The sequence below is a fragment of the Mus pahari genome, chromosome 2 (assembly GCF_900095145.1).
Source record: "Mus pahari chromosome 2, PAHARI_EIJ_v1.1, whole genome shotgun sequence".
In the NCBI taxonomy this organism is placed as follows: Eukaryota; Metazoa; Chordata; class Mammalia; order Rodentia; family Muridae; genus Mus; species Mus pahari.
This window is the reverse complement of record NC_034591.1, coordinates 94,840,613-94,867,438: the sequence shown is the minus strand read 5'-3', so window position 1 is coordinate 94,867,438 and position 26,826 is coordinate 94,840,613. Positions and strand designations below refer to the sequence as shown.

General features: G+C 38.9%; 1 protein-coding gene across 2 annotated transcripts in view; it reads left to right on the top strand.

Moving 5' to 3' along the window:
- Ctnna2 (catenin alpha 2) overlaps positions 1 to 26,826 on the top strand; it is a 1,093,074-nt gene that overhangs the window by 684,630 nt on the left and 381,618 nt on the right. The gene's annotated exons all lie outside the window — the stretch shown is intronic.

Here is a 26,826-nt window from a genome sequence, read left to right as displayed (position 1 = left end):
CCTGTGTTCCATCCAATAGCTGACTGTGAGCATCCACTTCTGTGTTTGCCAGGCACTGGCATAGCCTCACAAGAGGCCGCTATATCAGCAGGGTCCCTTCAGCAGAATCTTGCTGGCATGTGCATTAGTATCTGGGTTTGGTGGCTGATGATGGGATGGATCCCTGAATGGGGTAGTCTCTTAATCATGTTGTGATGAAGAAGACTCTATCTCCAAAAACCAAGTGAATGACACCTAAGGAATGATTCTCAAATTTGCTCTCTTGTCTCTACACACATGTGCACACATGTGCACACACACAAGTGCATCTGGAAATACATACACACTAAGAAATAATTATAGTTATCCAATTTTTTAAGTATTTAAAAATTTTACTTGCAGTTTACATAAAACCAAAGACAAAAAAATGAGTGATGAATATTTATAGCCTTTTATTAACAGGTATCCACCATTAAATGAACTGGAATTTCTTCATGTCTGAAGAGGATGTTTCAGTAAGACTATTAACCCTTTCTTGGTATCCTACAACATAATATTGCTCATATGAGTTCTAGGGATACAGTTATGTCTGCAAAGTCAGACACTTGCTCTTTTGTTTTTTTCATTTGCTTTTTGCTTGTTTGTTTTGTTTTGTGTTTTGAGACAGGGTCTCTCTGTTTTTCCTGACTGGCCTAGAACTCACTGTGTCAATGAAGCTAGCCTGAAATTTGCAGAAATATACCTGCCTCTGCCTCTCACATGCTAGAATTAAAGGCATATGCCACCATACACTTATTACTATTTTATTAATACATTGAATCATTGAGTTTCTCACTTTGTGTGTGTGTGTGTGTGCGCGTGTGTGTGTACATGTGTGGAAATGCATATGGGTTTATTATGTGTATGTAATATTAATATGTGAAGGAACGTGTGTTGCAGCCTGCAAATGAAGGCCAAAGATCAAACTCAGGTATCATCCTCAGCTGCTTCCCGTCAATTTTCTTGATATAGGCTCTCTCATTAGCCTGGACTTTTCATTCAGCTAGATTCAATGGCCTGTAAATCCCAGGGATCTACATGCCTCTGTCTTCCCAGTGATGAGACTATAAGTAGACACTATCCTCATTTCCCTTTTGTTATTAATACTGTTTCTGGGAGCTGGGCATGGTAGCACATACCATTATGCCCAGCACTCTCGAAGCAGAGACAGAAGGATCTCTGTGAATTTGAGGCCATCTTGGCCTATATAATAAATCCCAAGACATCTAGGGCATACAGAGAAACTGTCTCAAAAATAAACAAAATAAGTAAAACAAAAAATAAGATTTCTGAGAACCAAAGGTAGGCCTTTGTGCATACAGGTCAAAGAGTCTACAACTTGGGCTAGTATACTCGTCCCCACAACTTTTAAAAAATAATTTTTGGTAATATTAATAACTTTCCTTTTAATTACAAATATATGGTAATACTATCAGAAACTAGAATATGTATTTAAAAGGACAGTAACTCAACTGTGACAGAAATCTTACAAATATTTTGGTACCTACTTATATATAAATATGTATACTAATATACTTGGGAACCTGTTTTATATATGAGGATCTCCATACTACATATTTGGTGATCCTAAATCTATAAAGCTGCACATCACGTTTTTTCATATGTATTTCTTAATTAATAGTAACTAGAAACTTGGAAAATGTTTCTTTTCTCTATTTCTCCTCTTTTATTGGAAACAGAGTGTTCTGTTCTGTAGACATACCACTAACCCTTTTCCTGTTAGTAAAGGAATAGATGGTTTCCCAGCATCTCACTGTTGCAGGGATGCTGTGAGTATACAGCTTCATGGGTAACTCAGAATCACTTTCATGCCATGTGTGATTCTGAGGTTGTTTATTAATGATAATTCTATTTTTCAGTATTAATATGTTTTCTTTATTGCAATAATTCAGAGAGAGTTTCTTAAAAATGAAACCACTGGGGAGATATGTGTCCCCAGAGCTTCTCCATTCCCTCTAATATCTCTGAGTGTATGATGCATGTTTGTGCTCTGTAAAGCTGTATAGCTCTGTAGACTTCCCTTTACTTTTTCTGAATATACCTCTAAGACTAATCTCCAAATCTCAGGCTCTAGGGCCATATTCTTCTCTGTTGGGGAAGCCAGTTTCTGCAAGGTTCAGACAGAAAAGAATTCACAGTGTTTTAATCAATAATGTGGACATATCATCACCTCTTCCTATCCTGTTGGTTATTTAAACATTATCTATTCTAACTATACCATGCCCTGAACACAAACCTCCAGAAAGGTTCTTAAGATGTAAAACTTATGACTTTCAAAGTTTTCAAATCTAAAGATGAATGACAGTAACAGAAATAATAATAGAAAAAGCTCACACAAATTCCCTGACAGCAAGGAATGGAACTTTCTGAAGACTCATTTTAGAGCATTCTTTTCATCTGCTTGGATCAAGGTGGAAAACAGGTGCTTCGTAGCAAGATATATGATTGTCAATGGTTTTTGTTTCACTTTGTGGACTGATGATTGTAGATTAAAATTGGAAGTTGACAAAATGTTGAGAATTACTTTGTTCAAATTATTTCACACATGAGATGTTAGGTGAGTGACCAAACAGTTTATAATTGGATGTAAAGCCCACTCCACAAAATAGAACTCATGCCTAATACTGGCCTTTGGCTAGCTAGGTCAGAACTTCTAGGGGATAACACAATGCTGTTTGTTATTCTGCTAAATGGGCATAGTAATACATGTCTCTGAGTTCTTAGCTTCATACCTATGTACTTATGCTTCTCTAGCAGAGAAGCTCTTTATATAATGAGTGGTAATTTATGCAGAGACCCATAAATGTCCCAAGTGCAGAAAACGCAATGCTGGGGAGTGCTCAGTCCTAAATGGGACATCTATATCAGTCTCTTCACCCAAGGACTGGGCATCATCATGCACTTGGGGAGAAGGGGGACTATAAGAGCCTGAAATATTGTCCATCTTCATCAAAACAGTAGTTTCTAGGTGGGACATAACATTGCATGCTGCATACCTAAAATTACAGGGACTCTAACTGCATGCATATAGACTGCACAAGATCGAACTACCAAAATGCTAGAATGGGTAGGGAGGGGTTTATCAAGTTCCAACTCTAGGTCAGAAGAAGTTGTTGACACTTGATTGCTGCTGGGTGAGGTATAATAAGCTTTCTCCAAAAATTCAGCCACTAAGAAACTGTTCATGCTCTTGTAGATCAGCCTACACCCTTCAACATATAGACAGCATTAAGTAGACTCACTGGGTTCCAAACAAACAAACAAACAAACAAACAAAGAACGTGTGAAGGAATAGATAACATGAGAGGGGAAAGTTCTGGGTGGTATAGGGAGGGAATTGGAGGGATGGGATGAGTTTTAACAAAACATTTTACATGCATGTATGATGTTCCCAAACAGTCATTTTATCAGAACATTTTACATGCATGTATGATGTTCCCAAACAGTCATTTTTTGCAAAGTACAAATGAGAAAACTGAGTGATTTAAAGCAGGGGACATTTTTTTGTGTGTGGTGAATTTTGTAGGATAGCTCAGATTTCAACATGGCAACCATTAGCTTTGTATACATCTATTTAAATTAATCATTTGAGTTAGCTTTTGGTCATCATTATACCCATTGTATTTTCATATGGGCAGTGTCAGTTACCATGTTCAATGGTACAAATATTCTTATATTTTTATTACTGTAGTAAGTCCCACTGGATACCTCCTTTTATCTTCTAGTCTAAAACCAATTGCACTGTTCTGCAGCATGTCTTACTGAAACCCTTGGCAGCACTGAACACTTCTTCAGCAACACTTACTGTAATTCTATACAAACTTTCTGAAAGAAACCCATTTTTGCACTGAAAGCTGTACCCAGGTACATTAAAGCACATTATAATGTCAGTGTGTCTAAATTATCCACACAGGATTCATAATTACCATGTTAGGTATTTTAATGCACATGTCCCTTAATTATGCATTTTTCTTAAACATATCCTATTGAATTTGCACTTAACCATAAATAATAGAATATGTAGCTCACACATATCAATGACAATTGCCCTTAGACGTGTAAGATTGCTTGCTTAATACCAAGAAATGCTTTGGAGATCACCAAATCCCTTGACAGATGCATGCTGCCACAAGGATTTATTTTCTTCTGCTCATAGCTAAAATAGCAGCCATTGCATTTTGCCATTTAACAACATTGGAGAAGAAGGTTATAGCAAAGTGATTTACAAATAGCGATTGCATTTCCCAGCTTACCTATTTCATAAATAAGTCTAGAAATGTCATCTAGATTTGAATATCAGGCCCAGCAATATCCATCTTTGTCTCTACAGTAATCATACAAGAATGTGTCAGACTTTGATCTCACTAGAAAATAACAGAAATTATCCCATGGCCTGGCGATCATATCTTTCTTTTACATTTTAGTTTTACCCATTTGGCACAAGAAGCAAATGTTTAGAGGCTCTGATTTCAGTAGAATTGAGTGCCCACCACCATCTGCTTCAATAATGACTGATGCCTGGAATCCCATTATTAAAAGTCATTGTTCACTAATCTCATGGACACATGGTTAAAAAATAAATAAATAAAACTAGCACAGGGACGGTACCGACAAGAGGACTAAGACATTTTGCAGACACTTTATACTACATCATAATGGAAATTTCCTATTTCCGCATCCTTTCTTCCTATGAAGTCAAAAACACCTCTCCACTGGCATACTGTTTGTTACAGTTGATATTTGTTTGGAGATAAAGTATATGTGTCTGTGTACAAGGTAGGGACTTAAAAATGTGGTGAGATGGATATCTGTGGAAATGATATGGAGAGATAAAGTGATAACTTTGTGAAAGAGCATGAAGGGACAACATTAAAATGAAAAACTAAAGATGTTTGTATCTACATTAACCATACAAGAAAGTAAATTCCATTGATCCCACTAAAATACAGCAGAAAGTATCTCATACCCTGGATAAAGTGTCTAACAGTTATTCAGCAGGACCATCATAGATGGAATATGGGTATGAAAGACTTAATGACATGAGTGTATTAATAGTCTTTCTGCTATCAATACAAAGACTAGGTTGCAGACCTGATCTCAAGGAAGGAACATCTACTAGTAAAAACAGTGAAGGGGATTTCAAATGTCAGAAGAAATTGGTGTTGAGGATGAAAAGCCACAATGGCATTCTAATTTCTCAGCTTAGCCTCTTAAGTCATCTACTCAATGTTAAAGGTACAGAGACCATTCCTTGAGACATTTCTCTAATCCAAAGGTCATACAGAACAAAGATCCTTTTCATCTTTATGTGGTTAACCATACGTTTTTCTGCTGTGTCCACTTTTAGCTCAATTATTTTATATTATTCTGTGTTGTTACCCAGTTTACTTCCTGGTGCATCTACTCTTGTCTGTATGATCTTCTAGATCTTTGGATGACTTCCTTTTACATCCTCAATTCAGAACAATAACAGCTAAAATAAGAGACCTTCTAGGATATAGTCTTCCATGTATGTTCTACCAATACAATGTTTTTGAGAAGTAAAATTTTGGTTCTGTCTAGGGAACGTCTAATTAAATCATTTTCTTCCTTCTGAACATCTTGTTGATAATTCATTTTTGTGTGTGCATGTGTGGTTTATATGTGCATTGAGGTATCTTTGGCTTTGGAGGCCAGAATAGTGTTTTGGATCCCATGAAGTTAGAGATACAGGTGGTTGTAAGCGGTCTGATGTAGATGCTGTGACCCAAACTCAAAAGCTCTTAACTGCTAAACTCTCTCCAGTTCTGTCATTTTCAATAGAATCCTGGAAATTAGAATATTTAGGCTGTAACTTTTCTTTTTTTTTATTTAATTTCCACATATTCTGTATGAATAACTGTGGTAGAGTATCAAATTCAGAATATTGGTTTTGAATATGCTTGGCCAGAGGGAAGTGGAACTACTAGAACGTATGGTATTATTATTGGAGGAGTTATGGCCTTGGTAGAGGAAGTTTGCCACTGTGGGAGTGGGCTTTGAGGTCTATATGCTCAAGCTCTGCCAAGTGCTAAAGAGATCCTCCTCCTGGCTGCCTTTGAATAAAGATGTAGAACCCTTGGCTCTTCCAGCACCGTGTCTGCCTGCCTTCTGCCATTCTTTCTCAGGTGATGATTATGTACTGAACCTCTGAAGTTAGTCCCTGTTAAATGCTTTCCTTCATAAAAGTTACTTTAGACCCCCTCTCGGGGATCCCCTCAGGTCACGGGAGTCAGGGTGTCCCAAAAAAAAACACGAGAGAGACCTTCTTGTTGCAAAAGCATGAGGCAGTTTAATGGTGGAGCTCCAGGCGGATGCTTGCCTCACACAGGAGGCATAGGCATCGACCACGAGGCTCAAAAGATAGGGGTTTTTAGAGGAAAAGGGTCAGGGGTTGGGAGAAGTTGGCGCAGCTGCACACAATTGGTTCATTTAGTACATGTAAATTGAAGCATCAGCAATTCCGGGGTGGGTCTGGGATAGTGGCTTGTGACTGGGTCAGCATGACCCTGGCCACCAGATAGCCGATGAATCAGTCAAAATAGCTCAGACCAGTTTTTGTATTTTTTTTTCTATTTTATCGCCATTCCCAGTCAACTTGACCTCAGGAATGCCTTAACAAGGGGTTTGCCTGGACTTGTTTACCACAAAGGGCCTATGGATTTGTCTGCCTGAGCGTGCCTGGATCTGCTCCAGTCTTCAAGTTCCTAATGCTTCTCTATTTGTCTCATATTATTTGAACCTTGAATTCACACAATTTTCTTTTAAAGTTACATGAATCCCAGGCCTTAAATTTCATTTCCCTTCATTACCTTGGTCATGGTGTCTCTTCACAACAATGGAAACTCTAACTAAGGCAGTCTTATCTGACTCTGTGGTCTTATCGAGGAATGTAACATTACACTTCCAGTTTCCCCATCTGACAAATTAGTTTTCGTACCAGAGGTCATATACAAATCATAGGATTTACCTACAGAAGATTGGTTACTGGCTTGTAAATTATTTCATATTCTTAGAGTAGTGCCTGGTATTATTTTATACCATGTGTGTTATCTTGCAGCTCCTTCCACTAACATCTCCATCACTCTCTGGAATGGCCCTCTTGCCTAGGAAGTCGTTATGTGACTAGCTTGGGTAGGCACACAGAAAGCTCTTGTCCAATGGCATCACCCCCTGGGATGTGTGTTTGATTCCCGTGTGGAGCAGCAGATGGTAGTAGGTGGCTAGGGATGGGGGTGGGGAGGTTCTATTCAGAAGCCTGTGGGCCAGCGACAGCTGTACTCTTGCCTCTTGCCAATTTTTCTCCCACGGGTACCTACTTGGTGGCTTTGCTGCACCCAGGTGTGCTGCAAGCTTAGTGACTCATTACAGGACACTGCAGCAAATTCCTCATGTCATCATAATGCATGAAGGCTAATTGATGCCTAGTATTTCAAAACATCTTTTATCAGGTTTTGTTTCCCTTGGAAGTTTCTTTTGGAACTCAGTACTGGGAAGTAAAGAAAATTGGACCATGTTTCCAGACAAGAAGGAAAAGAGGTTTAATGGCCAAATTTCCCAGTCAGTGTCCCAGATCAGAATGAGGATAGGGGTAAAAGAGGGTGTGTATTCTAAAATGTGCTCCTAGCGCAGACTGGGATACTTCCTAAGCACTGATATCTTTTAGGATAGAGAAGGAAATACTTGTCTAGCTCTGTAGTCCTCTGCAGGATACAGGAGGTTTAGGACACTGTCCCCAAATGTTCCCGTCTTGTTCCCACCCACAGTCTCGGACAGCCTTCATGGACACATCTCATTGCCATTACCCACTAACTATTAGAAGATGCCATGTGGATGGCACAAATTTAACAAATGTATTGTCTTTGGACAGTATTCAGAGAATAAGATAGACATTATGGGGGAGAATGAAACAGGAAACAGACAGAGGGACTGAGAATGAACTGAGAATAAGACAGGCTAGAATTTAAGATGCTATAACAGAGTAGCACAGATTTGGTAGTTTATAAACAATAAGAATTAATTGTTCATAGTCTGGGGACTACAAAGCCCAAGTTGACACCTTGGACATTTGTTCTGACAAGGACATTTCTGCCATGTATCCCCTATGTGGAAGACAGAAAGATAAGCTAACCAGATGCTATGTGAAAGTTTATATTATAATACCTTTGATCCAGGCCAGGCGTGGTGATGCACGCCTTTAATCCCAGCACTCAGGAGGCAGAGGCAGGTGGTATTTCTGAGTTCGAGGCCAGCCTGGTCTACAGAGTGAGTTCCAGGACAGCCAAGGCTACACAGAGAAAAACCCTGTCTCAAAAAACCAAAAAGAAGAAGAGGAAGAAGAAGAAGAAGAAGAAGAAGAAGAAGAAGAAGAAGAAGAAGAAGAAGAAGAAGAAGAAGAAGAAGAAGAAGAAGAAGAAGNAAGAAGAGGAAGAAGAAGAAGAAGAAGAAGAAGAAGAAGAAGAAGAAGAAGAAGAAGAAGAAGAAGAAGAAGAAGAAGAAGAAGAAGAAGAAGAAGAAATGAAAGAAAGAAAGAAAGAAAGAAAGAAAGAAAGAAAGAAAGAAAGAAAGAAAGAAAAGAAAAGAAATAATACCTTTGATCCCATTCAGAAAAAAAAGAATACTCATTGTTCAATCACTTCTTTAAAGCACAATATCCTAGCAGCATCATACTGAAAATGCATGCATTTTGTAGGAAGAAGAGTGAAGCCAGTGCTATTGCCTATACTAACAGAGAATAAGTCTTGGATCTGACACAGGGCAAGCTACTGAAATAGCAGCTTAAGCAGACTTTGCTAAGAAGGCTCTGGTTTAAGGCATGTTGTTTGTAATGTTAAGAGAGTCTCCTCTGCCCTCATGAATGATTGTCACCCGGGTACATAGCCAGAAGTGACATGTAAAGAGGGACAGTATACATTTTGATGGCAGCACAAAATAGTGGAAACTGAAGGCCTGCTGAACAAAGACCTCTGAGGAGGGCACATTTCCTGAGAGATCTGAAGGAAAAAAAAAAAATACTGGGTAATGGGAGCAACAGGTGAAATCCAGGCAAAAGCAGGAGGTTGAGCTGGTAGGTGTTCCAAGGAGGATGAGGCTAAAGGTTGTCAGATTTCCTTCTGTGACAAGAAGAAACTTACCAGAGTATCTCCCTCAGATCCAACAGTGTCTTCTCTCTGGTATATCCACCACTTAAGCAAAAGCTTTTTCATAAATCCAGACTTAGTTTTTGCTCGTCTAAAATGGGGGTTGTCTGCCTGGAGAAGCAGGCAGGATCCCAGGGTCAATGCAGACTCAATAAATCTAACTCTTGTTTTTCTGGGCATTTCCAGTGCTGTGAAAGTTGGAAAGGAAGCCATTGTCCAAAAGGTTGTTTGTGCCTGTGACAGACATGGCTGTGCACAGCATCCTGAATCCCTGATGCAAGCACACTCTGTCATAGTTTTCAACTAAATTACAGCCAGAAATAGAAAGGAGTGGTCATCAGGTGGATGGGTGTGGAATGCAACCAGGGATAAAGATAGCTAAGTTGGCTCCTGATTCCCTTTGCGATATTTTTAAAGTTAGGGTCCTGTCAGATATGGATTTCTTGTTATTTGATTTTATTTTGATTTCAAGGTGTCAAAGCCATGCTACCAAGAAGTTGAATGACTTGCCTATGGGCACAGACCATCTGTTTTGTTTTTTTGTTTTTGAGGTTTTTTTTTTTTTCAGTTTTTCTTACAGATTCTCATTTAGAACTCAACCTCTAATTAGAGTCAAAACCTCTCATTTACAGACAAATGATGGTAACAAAAATCAGAAGCTGTGGAAAGATAAATCTCAGAAAGTTTCTATCTAATTTCTTACACACACTCTGCCATCTCAATTCCTATAAAATGAAAATTTATATTCCCAACAATAATCCCATGCTGTCTTATAAATCACTGAAGAAAGATTTAATTTCATTCAGTCCTGTTAGGTGTATTTATTGTTCTCTGAATCATTGGTATGGGATACAGATGACAACACTTAGAAGGCCAAAATATCAAAAGAAAAATAAAAAATCCATTTCTAGCCTTTTTATGGTCACAGGTGACTACTGTACTAGTCTAAGGCCCAAACACTGATAAGAAAACTAGTAAGGTTGCTTTGAATGCAAGGGCTCTAGGCTCTAACACTTTTCTGAGAAGTGATGTTTTTTTTTTTTTTCAAGACTGGCTTTAAGTAGCTAAGTGCACTCCTGGGAGTGAGGTGGTGCGATGCAGTATTGTAAGAAAACATTGTCCCATAAGTCCCCAACATTATTTTTCTCTTGAATGGTGGCCCATGAATAAAAGGCCTGGATTTGATGTGGTACTGTTGGGAATTAGTGAAAACTTTAGGGGTTTGAAAGTAATAAAAGACAGTTAGGTTATTGGGTGTGTGCCCTTGAAGGGCACATACAGAACCTTTTCATTCCTTTTTCAGTTTTTGAACCTACATTCATTCTCTGATGTGCACCTGATCATAATATACTAAGTTACCAAAATCCCAAAGCAGTGGAAATCCCTAAGCAGGCATTGGCTAAGACTGTCAAAAGTTGATTGTCCCAGGTGTACCAGTTACTTGATAAAACACAAGGACCAAGGCAACTCATAACAGTTGGACTTGTGTCTACAGAGGCACTGAGTCTACGGGAGAGGGTAAAAGCATGGTACCTGTGACTAGAGCAGCTGAGACCTCTTATCTGATCCACAAGAAGGAGGCAGAGAGCTACCTCAAAAATGTGACAGGTCTCTTGAAACCTTAAAACCTACTTCCAGTGACACACCTCCTCCAACAAGGCTCCATCTTCTAATCTTTTCCCAATAGTTTACCAAGTGGAGCCAAGTATTCAAGCTCATGGGCCGATAGGAGCTATGCTCACTCGAACCACTTCATGTACTCATTTTGAGCAGTGATGGAAATATGAGTAACTTATTCAATAAGCCCTTGTGAATGTGATGCACATTCAGACTTTGGCAAGTTATATCACGTCTTTGCTCTGTTGGAACTCAAACTTTTATAATGTAATTTAGATATTTTTTCAAGAATGTTTCAATATCGGGCTTCATCATTCAGGCAAATGAGAGTAGGATTTCTTTCCTTCCATTCCAAATTCATTCAACTTCATTATGATATTTTCATCCTTTTTAACATCAGAAATGGGTTTGTGCATAAGAGCTGTATGCCTGTGCTCCTCAATGGCCTTCTACTTATAAATGAACATTCTTGAACTAGGAATATGGCTCAGCAGATAAAGTGCTTGCTGGGAATGCAGGAGAATTAGTTTGATCATCACAACTCACATTTTAACAAAAGCCAGGCATGATAGCATATGATTGTAATCTCAGTTCTTGTAAGGGAAAGCAGAGGTGGACTGATCTTTGGAACTAATTGGTCAGCCAGCCTCTTCTACTTTGCCAGTTCCAGGCCAATGAAAGAATCACTCTCAAAAAATCAAAAGAGTGGATGGTGCCTAAGAAATGACATCTATGCATGCATGCACACACACACACACACACACACACACACACACACGTACACACGTACACACACACGTACACACACAAATACACACACAAACAAACATGAGCATGCATATACATGCATGCATATTGCAATCTGATAATTCTGGGCAATCTTTTTATCAAGCATATGGTAACTGTTGGTACTTTTCCCACTTGTTTCTTTCATATTAATTTATTATAATTAAAACATTTAAAACTAATTAACAATGTTCTTTATGAACTATTCAAATATCAACTTGAAGTTAAAAACTTCCTGTCCTATTTTCTTAGAGTCCTGTGAGCTGTGTTTGAGTTAACATCGTTAGCAACAAGGAGAGTTTTGACTCACTTAGCCAAATTCATTACCCAAGAAGCCAAGGTTGCCCTTATACTTTCTCCAGGCCCATAAGCCAAGCCTTGCAAAATTGACTGAAATGTAAGACCCAAGTGCATTACTTTGACTAATATAATTAATATTGAAAAGTAGTATCTTCCAGAGAAACCATGAATCAGATGCTCAACCCTTCCCCTGGGTCCACAACCTGCCTTCCATTCCTTCCTCTACCCGTCCAGGTCCTATGAGCACCTATGTATCTATTCCTCCTAGCTTCCTTGCCTTATCCAAACCCTAAGGCTAGACTTTCTCATTTTTGTGTGTTGGGATTTTCTTTGTATTTTTTTTCAGTTTCTTACCTATCCTTTCTACTAAAAGCACAAAACTGGCTCAGGCTAGTTATGGTGGTACATGCTAGTAGAATTTACTGAAAGAGGTGGAGGCTGGAAGATCATGAGTTCAAGACCAGCCTGGCCTACACTTTTAGCCAGTCGGCAGTAGTGGTAAATACCTTTAATCTCAGCATAGGAGAGACAGAGGCAGGCAGATCTCTGAATCTGAGATCACTCTTACTTACTCTGGTCAACAGAGTAAGTTCCATGTCTGCTGGGACTATATCCAGTGTGAACACCCACCCAACCCCCCCACCACACACACACACACAAAATGGCTCAGAATATAGAAAAGATACTGGTTTCTGCATGTACCAATAGCTTACCTTCCTGCTTTAGAATGGAGAACTCAATCACGTATTTTTTTTTCACCAGGGGGCTTATTAATACACTGGATTAAACCCAGACCATGATGTTAATGTGATGAAGAAAAATTTGGGGGCAGAATTCAATCAAGCTTCAGTTGATGTTTTAACAGAGCCCCTGAAATTTTGCTTTGACTTATGTGACAGTCTCTTTAAATCACTGTTTTTTGAGGCTGACGAAAATTGGCATACCACTGTACTATAATTTTTGGAGTATCACACACTTCAATTCAGATAACAACAGTCTTAGACAACTCAGTCTTCTACCAGGTAAACAAACACCATAGACTTCTGTTAAGAATATGTAATTTACAATAAATTGAGCACTTGGATAAACTTTGGAAGACATATTCACATGACAGTCATATCTACTCTCCACAGGATTAACTAAGAATCTTCTGGGTTCTCTAACACATTCAGGTGGCTATTTATAAGACTGAAAGTTTAAGATTGAGAGCCACTATGGAAGTGCAGGGCAAAAGAGAACTTTGAAAGTCACTCCTAGTGAAGATTATCTTTGAAAATATAAGTCCAAGCCTCCGCATAAAAAACAAAAATCATGTTCCCATATAATTTTGAAATCCAAATCTGTCCTGAAAAGCCAAATGACTCTTTACTGATAAAGACTCTTTTCGAATAGTGGAGTGTTTGGTTTTCTATAGGATGAGAAGACTAAGTCTGGGAAAATGAATTAATATCTAATGGAATAATAGATAACATCTCTCTGCCCTGGTTCCTGTAAAACAGACAGATGTATTTGTGAAGTGTATGGTATATGGCATGCCTGTTAATATTAAGATGACAAGTTTTCCTTAGTTGCAAATGCCAACGTGACACAACCTAGGATCACATGGGAAGAATCTCGATAAGGGGCTGTTTCCATTGTGTTGGTCAGTAGGCATGTCTGATTTGGGAGATTATCTTGATTTTCTTAAATGGCATGAGAAAACCTAGGCTGGACATAAGCAGCACCATTCCCTTGTTTGGGGTCCTGTACTACATAAGAATAGAAGGAGGTAGCTAAGCACTAAACATGCATTCATTGTTCTCTGCTCTTAACTGTGGATGTGATTTGGCTGTTTCAAGATTGACCTTGACTTCCTCACAATGATGCACTGTACTCTGGAATTGTGTGGTTAAAAACAGAGCAAATGATGATGACAACAACAACAACAATAGCTACAACAAACTAATCTCAGAGCATTTCTCCCCAAGTTGTTCTTAATGTATTTTATCACAGCAACTGAAATGAAACTAGAACACTTAACTCTACTCTACCTAGTTCCAACAATGTGATATAGCCAACAAGATGGACAAGATCTTTATCTTCAAAGTCACACTTTCCCTTCATACACATGAACTTGAGGACAAATTTCCTCCAATGGTTGCTTTGAATTGTCAATAACTCAGGCTTGATCAGCAAATATTGAATGTGTTTCTGGGAGAAATTTTTCATGTAAGAATTAAATTAAAAGAAGAAAGCTCAAAGCTTTGGAGGACCTCTCCTGGCAAATGTTTTAAATCAGACTGGCCTATCGCAGGCTCTCTCAGTGAATGTTTCCTGGCCTGTAGTGGAAGACCATCCCTTTAGATAGGAGTCCACTCGCATATGAACCACATCCATACTATTTCAAAATAGGGCTAGTTAAATCTTATCAGCAAGCAGTATGTTGATGTATAAATACTTATCATTGCTGTAACACATCATTTTAAAAAGTATTTCCCAACTACTCCTCTTCCCTTTATCAATGTATTATTCATATCTAGATAAATAACATTTCACTGAATTCATTTTAAAGAAATCCATTGACTCTAGTAAATTATTAGACACATGTAACTGTCACTCAGGCAATAATCTGGAAATAACCTGCTAAGAGTTTCTGGAAACTCAGTCTGTGGATGAGAGCTGAACAGAAGCACCATCTCATCTGCTACAAAACTGATGGCAAAAATGATTTGGAATTTAATTACAGAACTGACTACATTTTCAGGATGTGATTTCCAAAGACCAAATATGTTATTTAATTCCCAGTTTATGTGTTTTGTCCAAGGGACATCAGTCGTATTTGTAAGTCTCAGTCCTAGAAACTGATAGCTTTGGGCTACGCAGGATCCATATGTTAGGAGTTAGACTGAGGAAAAAGTCAGAAAAGGGAAGTTATCATGCTCATCTTCTCCCCTTTCTACACTCTCTCTTCCACTTCATCCTGTTTGCCATGAACATTCCCATGTCCATTTACATACAAGTAAGTATTTCAAGATAGTGCTATTGGGTTTCACATTAGCACTTATTGTTTTGAGTATGAGTACATCCCATTCATTAGTGAGCCATGCTTATACTAAATAATTATCTGAATTAACTGATTCTAAACTTTAACTGGATAGTTTGAATTTGTGCCTATTAAGTATATAAAGGAAAGCTACAGGACAACTTTGTGCTATGCTATTTTTTCTGAAAGGTAGAGTCAAGACTGTAGAGCTGGTTTCGCAGGTAAAGGAGCTGACCACCAAGGGTAATGACCAGAGTTTGATCCCTGAGATTCACATAGTAGAAGGAGAGCACCTATTCCCACAGTTGTCCATTGATGACATCACATTAACCATGACACATGCACCTACACATACACACAGAAAATAAATAAATGGAATTAAAATTTAAATAAGAATGAAGAGTCCAATTAAGATAGTGACTTCTAAGGGAGGAAGGAGGAGGAAGGGTGAATTTTGGAAAAGTTGGGAGGAGTGTGGATGAATATAATCAACACATGTTATATGAAATTTTCAATTAATATAATTTTTAATAAACAATATTTTAGGTGGTCTGATCCTTTTTGTTGTTCCTAAGGTTGCAATATGGTGTCATCTCTTTTAAAGACATGGGTGTATTTGTGTGTGTGTGTGTGTAAGTGTGTGTGTGTGTGTGTGTGTGTGTGTGTGTGTGTCTGTGTCTGTGTAAGTGTGTGCATTGTATGTAGGAGTACCCATTCAATCCAGAAAAGGGCATTGTGTCCCCTGAATTGGAGTTACAGGGCATTGTGAGCTTCCTGATGTGTATACTAGAATCTGAACTCAAGTCATTCTGAAAATGAGTAAGTACTCTTAAGGGCTAACATATTGCAGCTCATGTGTCTATCTTAAGGTGTTGGTGATTTGGTTGATCCTCTTTCAAAGAAGAAGCAGAATGTGCTTTTTCAATAGTAGGTCTTTTGTAGGGGATGCCCCTAGGCAAGGAAGTCATCATCCTGCTATGATCAGAATTGATCACGGAGGTCAAGCCTCGTCATTACATGTTGTCAAGATTTGAGAAAAATGCATCCTTCAATTTAATTCTTTGCATGGTTAAAGTCATTCAGTTACCATTCAATTTAATTAAAAGCTTTTATGATTTAATTTTAGTGAGGGGAGAATGATCAGTCATTAAAATGATGACTGGGTGATGATTTTTTTTATTATTGCAGTAGATAACAGGAAAAGGCCTTTGAGATAAATTCTGTTTTAAAAAAAGTAATCATTGAAATGTGTTATCTGTAATGAAGAAAGAGTTGTTGATATTGTTAATTAATAGCTGATGAATTGGTATGGAACCTGACATTTAGTTTCTCCAGTAACTCTGCAGAGAATGTGAGTCTATTATTCTGTTTAAGAAGATTTAGGAGGAGAGGAAAGCAAGAGAAGTGTAGAGGAGGAGAGATGTGGAAGAGAAAATAAATGATAGAGAGAAGCTGGGAGGGAGAAAATCAGAATCAGGGAAGGGAGAAACATAAGGGTTTAGGGGAGAAGGAATAAAATATAGTTTAATTCTCAAGTAAGACTAATCAGTTCAAGAAAATGCATGAACATCCATTATGGCATTTTGTAGCAATCAATAGAATAAATGAATTTATTTAAATTCATATTTTCCTTTTATTTTTAAATTAATAATTGATAGTTTAAATTGAATGTCATATGTTTCTCTATTATTAAGATGTTAAATCCTAGCTTGATAATATATGAGAAAATAGTAGGTAATTCATGTTGAGAATCTTTTCTTTAAAAAGAAAGAGAAAAAAGAAGGAAGGGGAAGAAGGGATGGAGAGAAGCTGGGAGAAAGAAAGAGAGGGGAGGTTATTCTCAGTGAATGTGTTTTTCATACAACTTGTTGATTTTTCTGTGATACAGGAAAAGATAGTTTCAAGTCAATTGAACATTACATGGTTGTTTATAAACTCTGATGTATGTTATTTCTGTCTCAATTGCAAGACAGAAACCCTAATTTTATACTAAATTTAATGTAAGAGCAAGTTGAGACAAAATTCTTTGAGAAGAATGCCGGAGGGTGGGCTGGTGATCTAAGTGGGTTCAGTGTGTATGGCCCCTGTGCAAACCTCTTTACTTGTTGGATCTCATGGTTATCTATGATATTACTGACTCCCAGAGTTGACCTCTGACCTACACACACACAATGACATACAAATATATTATCATGCATATATAATTCACATGTGCTTCTGCACACACACATATGTATCACACATACGTACACATCACACACAATAACAACACTAATAAGTAAAATATATTTCAGGGACTGAAGATCTCAATGTCATTCATACACATGACCCATTTATTAGCTTGAGAATTCTAACATGACACTAAAATAAAGGAAACTGCTACTTTTATTTCAAAGAGACACAAACTCAACTACAAATAAGTTCCGTCAAAACGACAGAGGAATAAGTTTCTTGAAAGTAAAAGGGGGACAATGAAAGGGGTGAGACAAAATAACAGTAATTCCCAGGTGTTCTATGCATTGTACAGTTACTCATGTGCATTGTTTAGAATGAATTTAGATTGGTGGCATAGCTCAGTTAATCCATGAATATAATAATTACTAGATAGAATTATGAGAGGGTTGTTGGTACATAGTACATAATCATGAGGAAGTCCCAGAAGGAGGAGCAGTCATAGCCTAGGGTACTGTAAACACGTCTTTACAAAAGCTATCAATGTCTGGAAGGCAGAGGTTGCAGGACTACCTCTGACATAAACTGTAGCCCAGCCTATCAAAGGAGTCTCTAAGACACACAGACAAGTTTTGTTTTCCCTTCAGCAAACTAAATCTCTCTTAATTTTTTATTTCCACAAAAACTATATGAGAATTTAATAGTTACCACAAGGACCTCAACTGAAACATTTGGTAGAACTTAACAACTCCAAGAACTCACGGAAAATTGAAATATTTAAGATTTGATTTGAAGGGAGGAGTGGTGGCTCAGCAGGAAAGAGCACCCACTGCTCTTCTAGAGGACACTCATTTAACTCTGAGCACCCACATGGTAGCTCTCAACAGCTCTGTAACCACAATTCCAGGGAATCTGATACCATCTACTGCATTCCACAGGTATCCAGCATACATGTAGTACCCAGACATACAGTTAGGCAAAAAAAAAAAAAAAGAAAGAAAGGAAGAAAAGAAAACACACAATAAAAATATATAAATAAGGAAATTGATTTTATGCAGGTTATAGAAGTAGTACATGTCATCCCAATACCTAGAAAATTGAGTTTAAAAGAATCTCCAAGATCAAGGCTACCATGTACTATATGATGAGATCTGCCTAAACACACACACACACACACACACACACACACACACACACACACACACACTACAGACCTCAAAGCAATTCAAATGGGTAAGATCAGAAAGATCAGAGGAAACAGGATGTTAATGAGGTATATATCCCTCACCCAGGATATGTACCTGACCCAGGTAAAGTCCATCTTATATGAGGGTTCACTAACTAGAAAGGTCTACAGAGAGTTGGTGTATAGAGTTTGTACTGAAGCTTTCTGACATAGCAGTGATTAAATAACTAGTCACCTAGTTTAGTTCAGTTTCCAATCTTCTTCCCTAGTTGCAGTCTCCTGATTCTTTGATTAATCTGTTTGCTTATTTGATAGTTTGTTGGTTTGTGTGTTTTTCTTTGTCTTTCTGTTTGTTTGTTTGTTTGAGTTAGAGTCTTTCTACATAGTCATGGCTGTCTTGGAACTCCATATGTAGACCAGACTGGACTGAAACTCACTGAAAACACCTATTTCTGCCTCCCAAGTGCTGGCATTAAGAGTATGTGCCACCATGACTGGCAGACGATTGATCTTTCTAATGAACAGTCCCCATCCAGACTCTCTGGAGACTACCCAGACTATTCTAGCATATCAAAGGTATAGAAATCTGAGAGGCATCTGCACTGAGCAGCTGTAGAAGGTCTCCCTGAGGGAATTGGCCTGGGTAGTCTTGTGCCTACATGGCCAAGGTGACCATACAGAGACCATCTAGGTCATCATTGCGATATTCCACAGCTTACAAGTGTTATGAAAAGCAAGTGTGTAGCCTTGTGCCGAGAGCTCTGGTTCTTCTGTATGTCCCCCTAGCTGACACATGTTGAGCACAATGTCCAGGGCACCTGTCGGCCGATGCAGGGGATACTTCCTGGCAAGACTCTGCTTTTCACACTGGTGATAGACAAACCATTTTCACTTTTTCATCTGTTTAATGAGAGCATAACTTTTGATGTTTAAAGGTATCTTTCCAATACTGTAATATCACATAGTTTTATAATGCTATTTCTTTTTTTTTTCTCTCTCTCTTCTTTTAAAATCACCTGCCTTTTCCTTTGGCACTTTGCTCCATGTTTTTGCTCCATGTTCCTTCCTTTGATGCCATCTGCCATTGGGGATTCTGGGAGAAATAGAATATTGATTGAAGAGAAAAGTTACATGAATGAAGTTGATCTTTGCAAGCAGGGCCTTGTCATAATCCTGGGCTTTTCCTTGACCAACTGTGATAGAAGGATAAAACTGTGGATCACAATCCACACTCCCTCGCTGAGAGATTTACAGAATATAAATAGGAAACTGGGGGTAAGTGTGAGAGCTCAGTGAGTAAAGTCTGTCTGCTAAGGCAGGCCCTACGTGATTGCAAAAGATTTAACTCCTGAAAGTCCACTGACCTCCACATTGGTAACACACCCCCTTCTGTGTGTGTGTGTGTGTCTGTCTGTCTGTCTGTCTGTCTGTCTGTCTCTGTCTCTCTCTCTGACACACACACACACACACACACACACACACACAGAGAGAGAGAGAGAGAGAGAGAGAGAGAGAGAGAGAGAGAGAGAAGATTGGAAGGGAAAGAGGGAGAAACAAAGAGGTATCAAACGTAAAAATACTAAATTGAAAACTGAAACCAGGAGACTGCTCTGCCCTAAGTCCTACAGTGAAGCTCTAGCTTCTCAGGTTTTTCATATTTTTAAATGGCCTAACTGAGGACTAGAGAGATGGCCCCAGGCACAAAGGTACTTGCTGCCAAGTCTGACTACTTGAGTTTAGTCACCATGTGGTGGAAGGGATACTAACTCCCATAAAATGGTCTCTGATGTGTATGTACATGCATTCCCAAATGTAAAAATCAAGCAAGTGGAGCTAGTTCTTAAATTTGGAGAAGAAGAGCAGCCTTTGATGCAGAATGTTGTGCACCTTTGAGTCCTGTACTTTGAGTTTCTCAGCAGTTCTATCGTATGCACCCATGTAGGTGGAGTCAATGGCATACATTTCTACACAAGGTGATGGGCATTGCCTTTTCACACTTCACCCACCTGTTGATCTAATTAAACATAAATATATAGGGTGACTGTATGTCTTTTATAACAATAGAGCACCAAACAATAACAAATGATTATGATGAAGACCATTCCATATTGCAAATGCTGGTAAATTCCAGAAGTTTCCTATGACTCAAAAGTCTTTAGTTGGGGACTTGTCTTAGTGTTACACAGCTGTGAAGAGATACCATAACTAAAGCAACTCTTACAAAAGAAAGCATTTAATTGGACACTTGCTTACAACTTTATAGGGTTAGTCCATTATCATATTGGGAAGCAGATAGGCATGGTACTGGAGCAGTAGCTTTACATCCTGATCCTCTGTGAATCAGGCGGAGCAGGACAATGGGCCTGATGTGGGCTTTTAAATCCTCAAAGCCCATCCCAAGCATCATATCTCCTTCAACAAGAACAAATCTACTTTAACAAGGACACATCAAATGCTTCCCAAAGAGTTCATCAACTAGAAACCAAGCATGCCAATACATGAGCCTAACGAGGGCTTGTGCTCATTCAAACAGCCACAGAGACTCTTGTTGTAACAGGAGACCTGGATACAGTTCTCAACATGCACCTTATGGCTCATAGGCATCTCTCATTCCAGTTCTAGGAGACCCTTCTAAACTCACGATACACATGCATACACTCAGGGAAGACACTGACACACATCAATACATTTTAAAAATTATGAGAAGACTTCTGCTGTGTTAAATGTGTCATGGGGGTTAAGTACAAACATTTTCCTCCAAATTAAGGCTTTCCTAACTACTCTCTAGTTCTCTCTTGACTGTCTACTATCCTAGAGAGTTCAGCCAGTTACTGTGGATCCAAAAATCAACTTGAGCTCTCAAGCCACACATGCACCTGCCCTTAGTTTGAAGGTGTCCACTTAGAGCATGCCTTTAGTCCAGGGCCACTTAGTCTGTCCATGGGAGAGGTCTTAGCCTTGAACTTTGCTGACCTTTTTCTCTCGTTCCTTATTTTTCACTTCTTGAAGCAGAGAACATATTTTGATTGGCAAATGACTCTCCCACATTTCTGAAAGGCACTGTAGGAACATAGAGCTCTGCTTGTTTCCTTTGTTAAGCTGCTTTTGTGCCTTAAAATGTTTCTTTCTGCGATACTTAAGGGAAACATCATTTCGTTCCACCTTCTCAAGAGAGGCATAAAATACTATTGGCTATTTACTGAAATGCCACCTCCTGGCTCCATTGATCTGAAGGGATTTGGGATTCCCCGTGGAGAACAAAGATTAATTATCCATTCAGACACATCCCTCCACACCTACTCAGGATCTGTGATTTTTAAGGCAGTGTATTGCCAAGTCTCAGGCCACTTTAGAAGCATCTCAGAAATTCATAGAATTTGAGTTCTGCATATAACTCATATAATTCAAATGAGGTCATCCTCATCAAAAGGGCCAAGGGCCAATTTCTGACTCAGTAGTAATCAAACCGTTTAGACTCTCCGTATCAGTTTCTGAGGATCCAAAGAAAGAGAGTGTTTGTCCTAAAATACATCAGCTGGGCCAGAGGGGTGGTTCAGCAGGCAGAGGTACTTGCATGCAGATTTGACAAGCTAAATTTAATTCCTGAATCTCATAAGATGCCAGGAGAGAACCAATTCCCCTGCAACTTCCATGTGGGACTCAAGTGCGTGTACACACACACACACATGCCAAAATAAGAAAATAAAAGTGTACAAGTTATTGTCAAGAGGACAACCCATAAGAATAATAGAGAACATGGGCTTTAGTCACCAATAGAGATTAGTAAATAGCTTATTTAATAAGTTCTTTTATAAGCCATATCTATATTCGTGTGTTTGTGGATATAGAGAATCATAGGGAGAGAGATGAGGCATGTGATACCTACCCAGAACATAAGCCCAGAGCCCGAGGAGATGACTCGGTGGGTAAAGTCTTATCAGTGCAAGCACTCATGTAAAAGCTGAGAGCAGCAGCATGTAGCTACAACTGCAGCACTGGAAAGAGGAGTTAGACAGACAGCTCTAAGGTGGCTTGTTGCCTCTTTCATTCCACGGTAGGCCAGCATCATTACTGTGGACCAACATAAGTATGCCATCCCCTTTAACAGTTTCTGTCAGGTACTTCTTCACAGCAACAGGGCAGTGACTAGCATAGTGGGTGAGGGAAGTCCTATTTTGGTGGTATTGCTGCCGTTGAACAATATCAATGGTGACATGAACATTTGTTGCATCTAAGGGAAGCTGTGAACAGTATTCCTGTGTCATGTCAAAAAAGGGAGTCTGGCTTTCTGTGTACTGCTTGTGGTAATCAGAAAGTGAGATGAAGAACTTTAGGAGAACAGAGGTGAAGAATGTATTAGTCCATTTTTTTCATTGCTGCAAAGAAATACCCAAGGCAGGTGTCTTTAGATATAGAGAAAATCAGTTTATTTTCTCTAGTGCAGTGAGAAACCTCTTTATCAGTAAGAAAGTGGGACATCTAAATAGTCTGGCTTGGGATGTGACATTACCCTTTTTCTGTCCCCTATAATACAGAAGGAGCATGAGTGTATATCTTTGTGCAGTCTACTTAGAAATCTACTGGAATTCAAGTACATGGTCTCCACCTAATGACATAGGATGTAGTTTAGTTTTAGTTTCCTAAAAGTCCTGGCTAAAAACAATTAGGTTAATTTTTCACTCTATTTACATGATAAACATAAAACTTTGGGAGTTGAGGCTAAAGGGATGGATCAGCAGTTAGAAGTTCTCTTAAAAATGACTCATTTTGTTACTAGAACCCACATAAGGTGCCTCATAATGACATGTAATTCTAGGTCCAGGGAATCCAGTGCCCTATTCTGAACCTTATGGGCACCTGCATGGTCATATGCACGCATGGACACACACACACACACACACACATACACAAAATATCAAAAGTTATGTATAATTTTTAAAACACAATAACAAGATGGAGGAAATGTACAATGGAGCCCTCATACCTGATACATTATAGAAAGGAATATAAATTAGCCCAATGATTTGGAAAATATATTAACAATTTTTCAAAATGCCTAACTAACATAGGGACTAGGGAGATGGCTTAGCGGTTAAGAGCACTGACTGCTCTTCCAGAGGTCCTGAGTTCAATTCCTAGCAAACACAACCATCTCACAACCATCTCTAGTGGCATCCGATGCCCTCTTCTGGTGTGTCTGAAGACAGGTGCAGTATATTTACATATACATAAAATAAATAAATAAATAATTACAAAAATGGCTATCATAAAATCATTGTATATCCCAGCCATTCTACTTCTAGATATTAAAAAAATAAAAGAAATAATCTGAATATTTGAAATATATTCACAAACATCCAGAGCCATGTTCATTATTCACAATAGTGAATATCCATCAAAGACATGACTGGATGAGCAGAGTGTGGCATGCTCATGGTACAATTTGTATGCTGTATTTCAAAGTATATTCTACAGTGTAGATAAACCTTGAAAATCTGCCAAGGGGAAGAATTTAGATAAAAGGCTGCGTATTGTATGATTCCATCCACATGAAATGTTTAGAAAGGGAAAAGCAAGAAAATAGAAGATTATAAAATTGCAAGGGAATGAAAACCATACAAATTGAGAGTGACTTTTTTTTTTTTTTTACCATTCTCATCCCTCTCCATGGAACAGCAGTTCTGATCATCACATATTCATTCAGAACCCAAAAAATAGGGCTATGCTTTTCAGGCCACATGAACTTCCACATGCCCACTCATTTTGTCTCCATGATTTCCCAAAGTGAAGCAGAATCAATGTTGAAAGCTAAATTTGGACACTAGATGATTTTTTAAATGAGTGCCTGAGATCAACATCTCTAGGATAAATAAATATCATAAATATCTCATGGTGGCCTGTGTTTGCCACTTCCAAAATCCCTAGATTACCACAACAGCATCTTTTGATTTCAGAAGACCTTCTCCAAATTGCTTGTTCTAGTTGCTGCAGCAACACCTTCCAGTAGTTTCTTCTGTTTTTGACCTGAGGGAAACCTCGGGGCTCCTGTTTCCATTCTGAGGTTTAGTGCAGGAAGAGGATATGAGGGTGATTAGTTGTTTTCTCTGCAGCAGCCTGAGTTACAGGTATGGGGTATTGTCTTAGTCAGGGTTTCTATTCCTGCACAAACATCATGACCAAGAAGCAAGTTGGGGAGGAAAGGGTTTATTTGGCTTACATTTCCATACTGCTGTTCATCACCAAAGGATGCAGGACTAGAACTCAAGCAGGTCAGAAAGCAGGAGCTGATGCAGAGGCCATGGAGGGATGTTTTTTTACTGGCTTGCCTCCCCTGGCTTGCTCAGCCTGCTCTCTTATAGAATCCAAGACTACCAGCCCAGAGATGGTCCCACCCACAAGGGGCCTCTCCCCCTTGATCACTAATTGAGGAAATGCCCCACAGCTGGATCTCATGGGGGCACTTCCCCAACTAAAGCTCCTTTCTCTGTGATAACTCCAGCTGTGTCAAGTTGACACAAAGCTAGCCAGTACAGGTATATTTGAGAAAGGGAGCAAACGTAGCTTCTACACTGTCCTCCTGATTAAGTAGCTACTTATGAAAAATCAAGTCATCACACACTGTTGTGCACCTTGCTGGTTCTCTTGGCTGGGGCTTCCCATTCTTTTGCCTGTCTTCATGTCATTGCCCATTGTGAACTGTTTGTTTGAGAAACACTCCCTTTCCATTTTACATGTCACGTCACACCTACCTCTGCACACCTTCTTTCCCAACCTTCTTCGACCTCCCACCCATTTGATGAGCTTAGAAAATCTTCTGCCTTTACTGTCTCTAGGATAAATCTGTACATAAAGTATTGCCTGGAGAAGATAATGGATTCTTTCCCACCTTTGGTTTCCATTGCATGTGTGAACGATATACCTGTCCTATTGTTCTCTCAACCTTTGAAAGCAAGGCCATGCTTTCTCTATTGGTAGCACCTAGTGTGACTAGAGATCAACTGAAATGAATTGATAAAGATGACTTGTCACTGACTGTTAGTATACAATGTGACATAAAATATATCAACATGATGGACTAGAAAGGTGGCTAAGCAGTGCAGAGGGCTGGCTGTTCTTAACTGCTACTGTTAACCTCAGGGTCTTCCAGAAGACCCTCACTTGATCCCCAGCATCCACATGGTAACTCACAACCATCTGTAACTCTAGGCACAAAGGATCCAATGCCTTCTTCTGTTCTCTATGGGCATAAAGTGTACACCTAGTATACAGACATATGCACACAGACAAAATACCAATATACATATTTTTAATTGAACACACACACACACACATACACACAGGGTGGGGGTGGCTCAGTCAGTAAAGTACTTGGCAGAAAAGCATATGAACACAAGCTTGATCTTCCTGAACTGCCAGCATGGAATCCCAGAACTGGGGGAATAAAGATAGTAGGGTCACAAGGGTTTGCTGGCCAACAAGTCTATCTGAGTCCGGTTGACTAAAAGATCCTGTCTCAAAACTAAAAAAGAAAGCATCAGAGGAACACAACTGCTTAATGGTGTTGACTTTGATGTGTACATGCACATACACATACCTGCACACATACACATGAACACATGCACACAGTATATGTGTTTATATTGTGCATATATATTTATACATAATGCATGAGTAAATTAATAGTATCCTGTAGAGAACATGGAAAGATGTCCAGGGGCCCTCTAAACTAGTAAACATGGGTGCTAAGGGCAGTAACTGTTTTAACACCTTCTCCTAGGGAGATACAGGTCCACAAGTAAACAGGAACCTTGGGAAAGCCTTTAGAACTTGAATAAATGTTGGGTCATCATGAAAATTCGAATGAATATAAAATAGAAGAGATTACGTAAAAGATGTGGACATAGGTTTAGTTGCAGAAGTAATAGGCACCCAGTGGTTGTTTGAAAACTCCTGAGCTGATCCATAATAGGTTCACAGGCATCCATCAAACTTTAAACCAACATAATTATAAACAAAACATTTAATTCTATCTAGCGAGGCCCAGAGGTCCATATACTAAGTAGCATTCTGTTAATAACTTTGTAAAGGACATTTACAATATATAATCAAAACAAGTCTGTGCTCAGTTAGGTTTGGTAACAGATGTGAGGATGCTGTCAAGAATTTTGGTGAGGATACTCATGATACTAATTGAATGCTAGTGTGTTTTCAGAATGTGCAAAATGCAGTAATTTTAACAGTACTTTCAAAACAGAAACAGTGAACCATTCAGAACCAACAGATTGGGTTGTTGTTCATCCTATTCCACACAACTTATATACAGATCTCTAGAGCTTTTGTGTTTCAAAGTCTAGTCATCTTTCATTCCTTATGGGTCTGAAGGCCAATGGTCATGCAAACATGACAAAGAAAGCAGCACAAATGTAGTCCCATGATGTGTTTAACTTGCCCTTCATGTGAAGCATGAATAGAATCTGTATGAGCCAGCTTAGAGTTCGGTGCACTGTAACACTATTGTATTTACTTAGTGGACACTGCATTTGAGG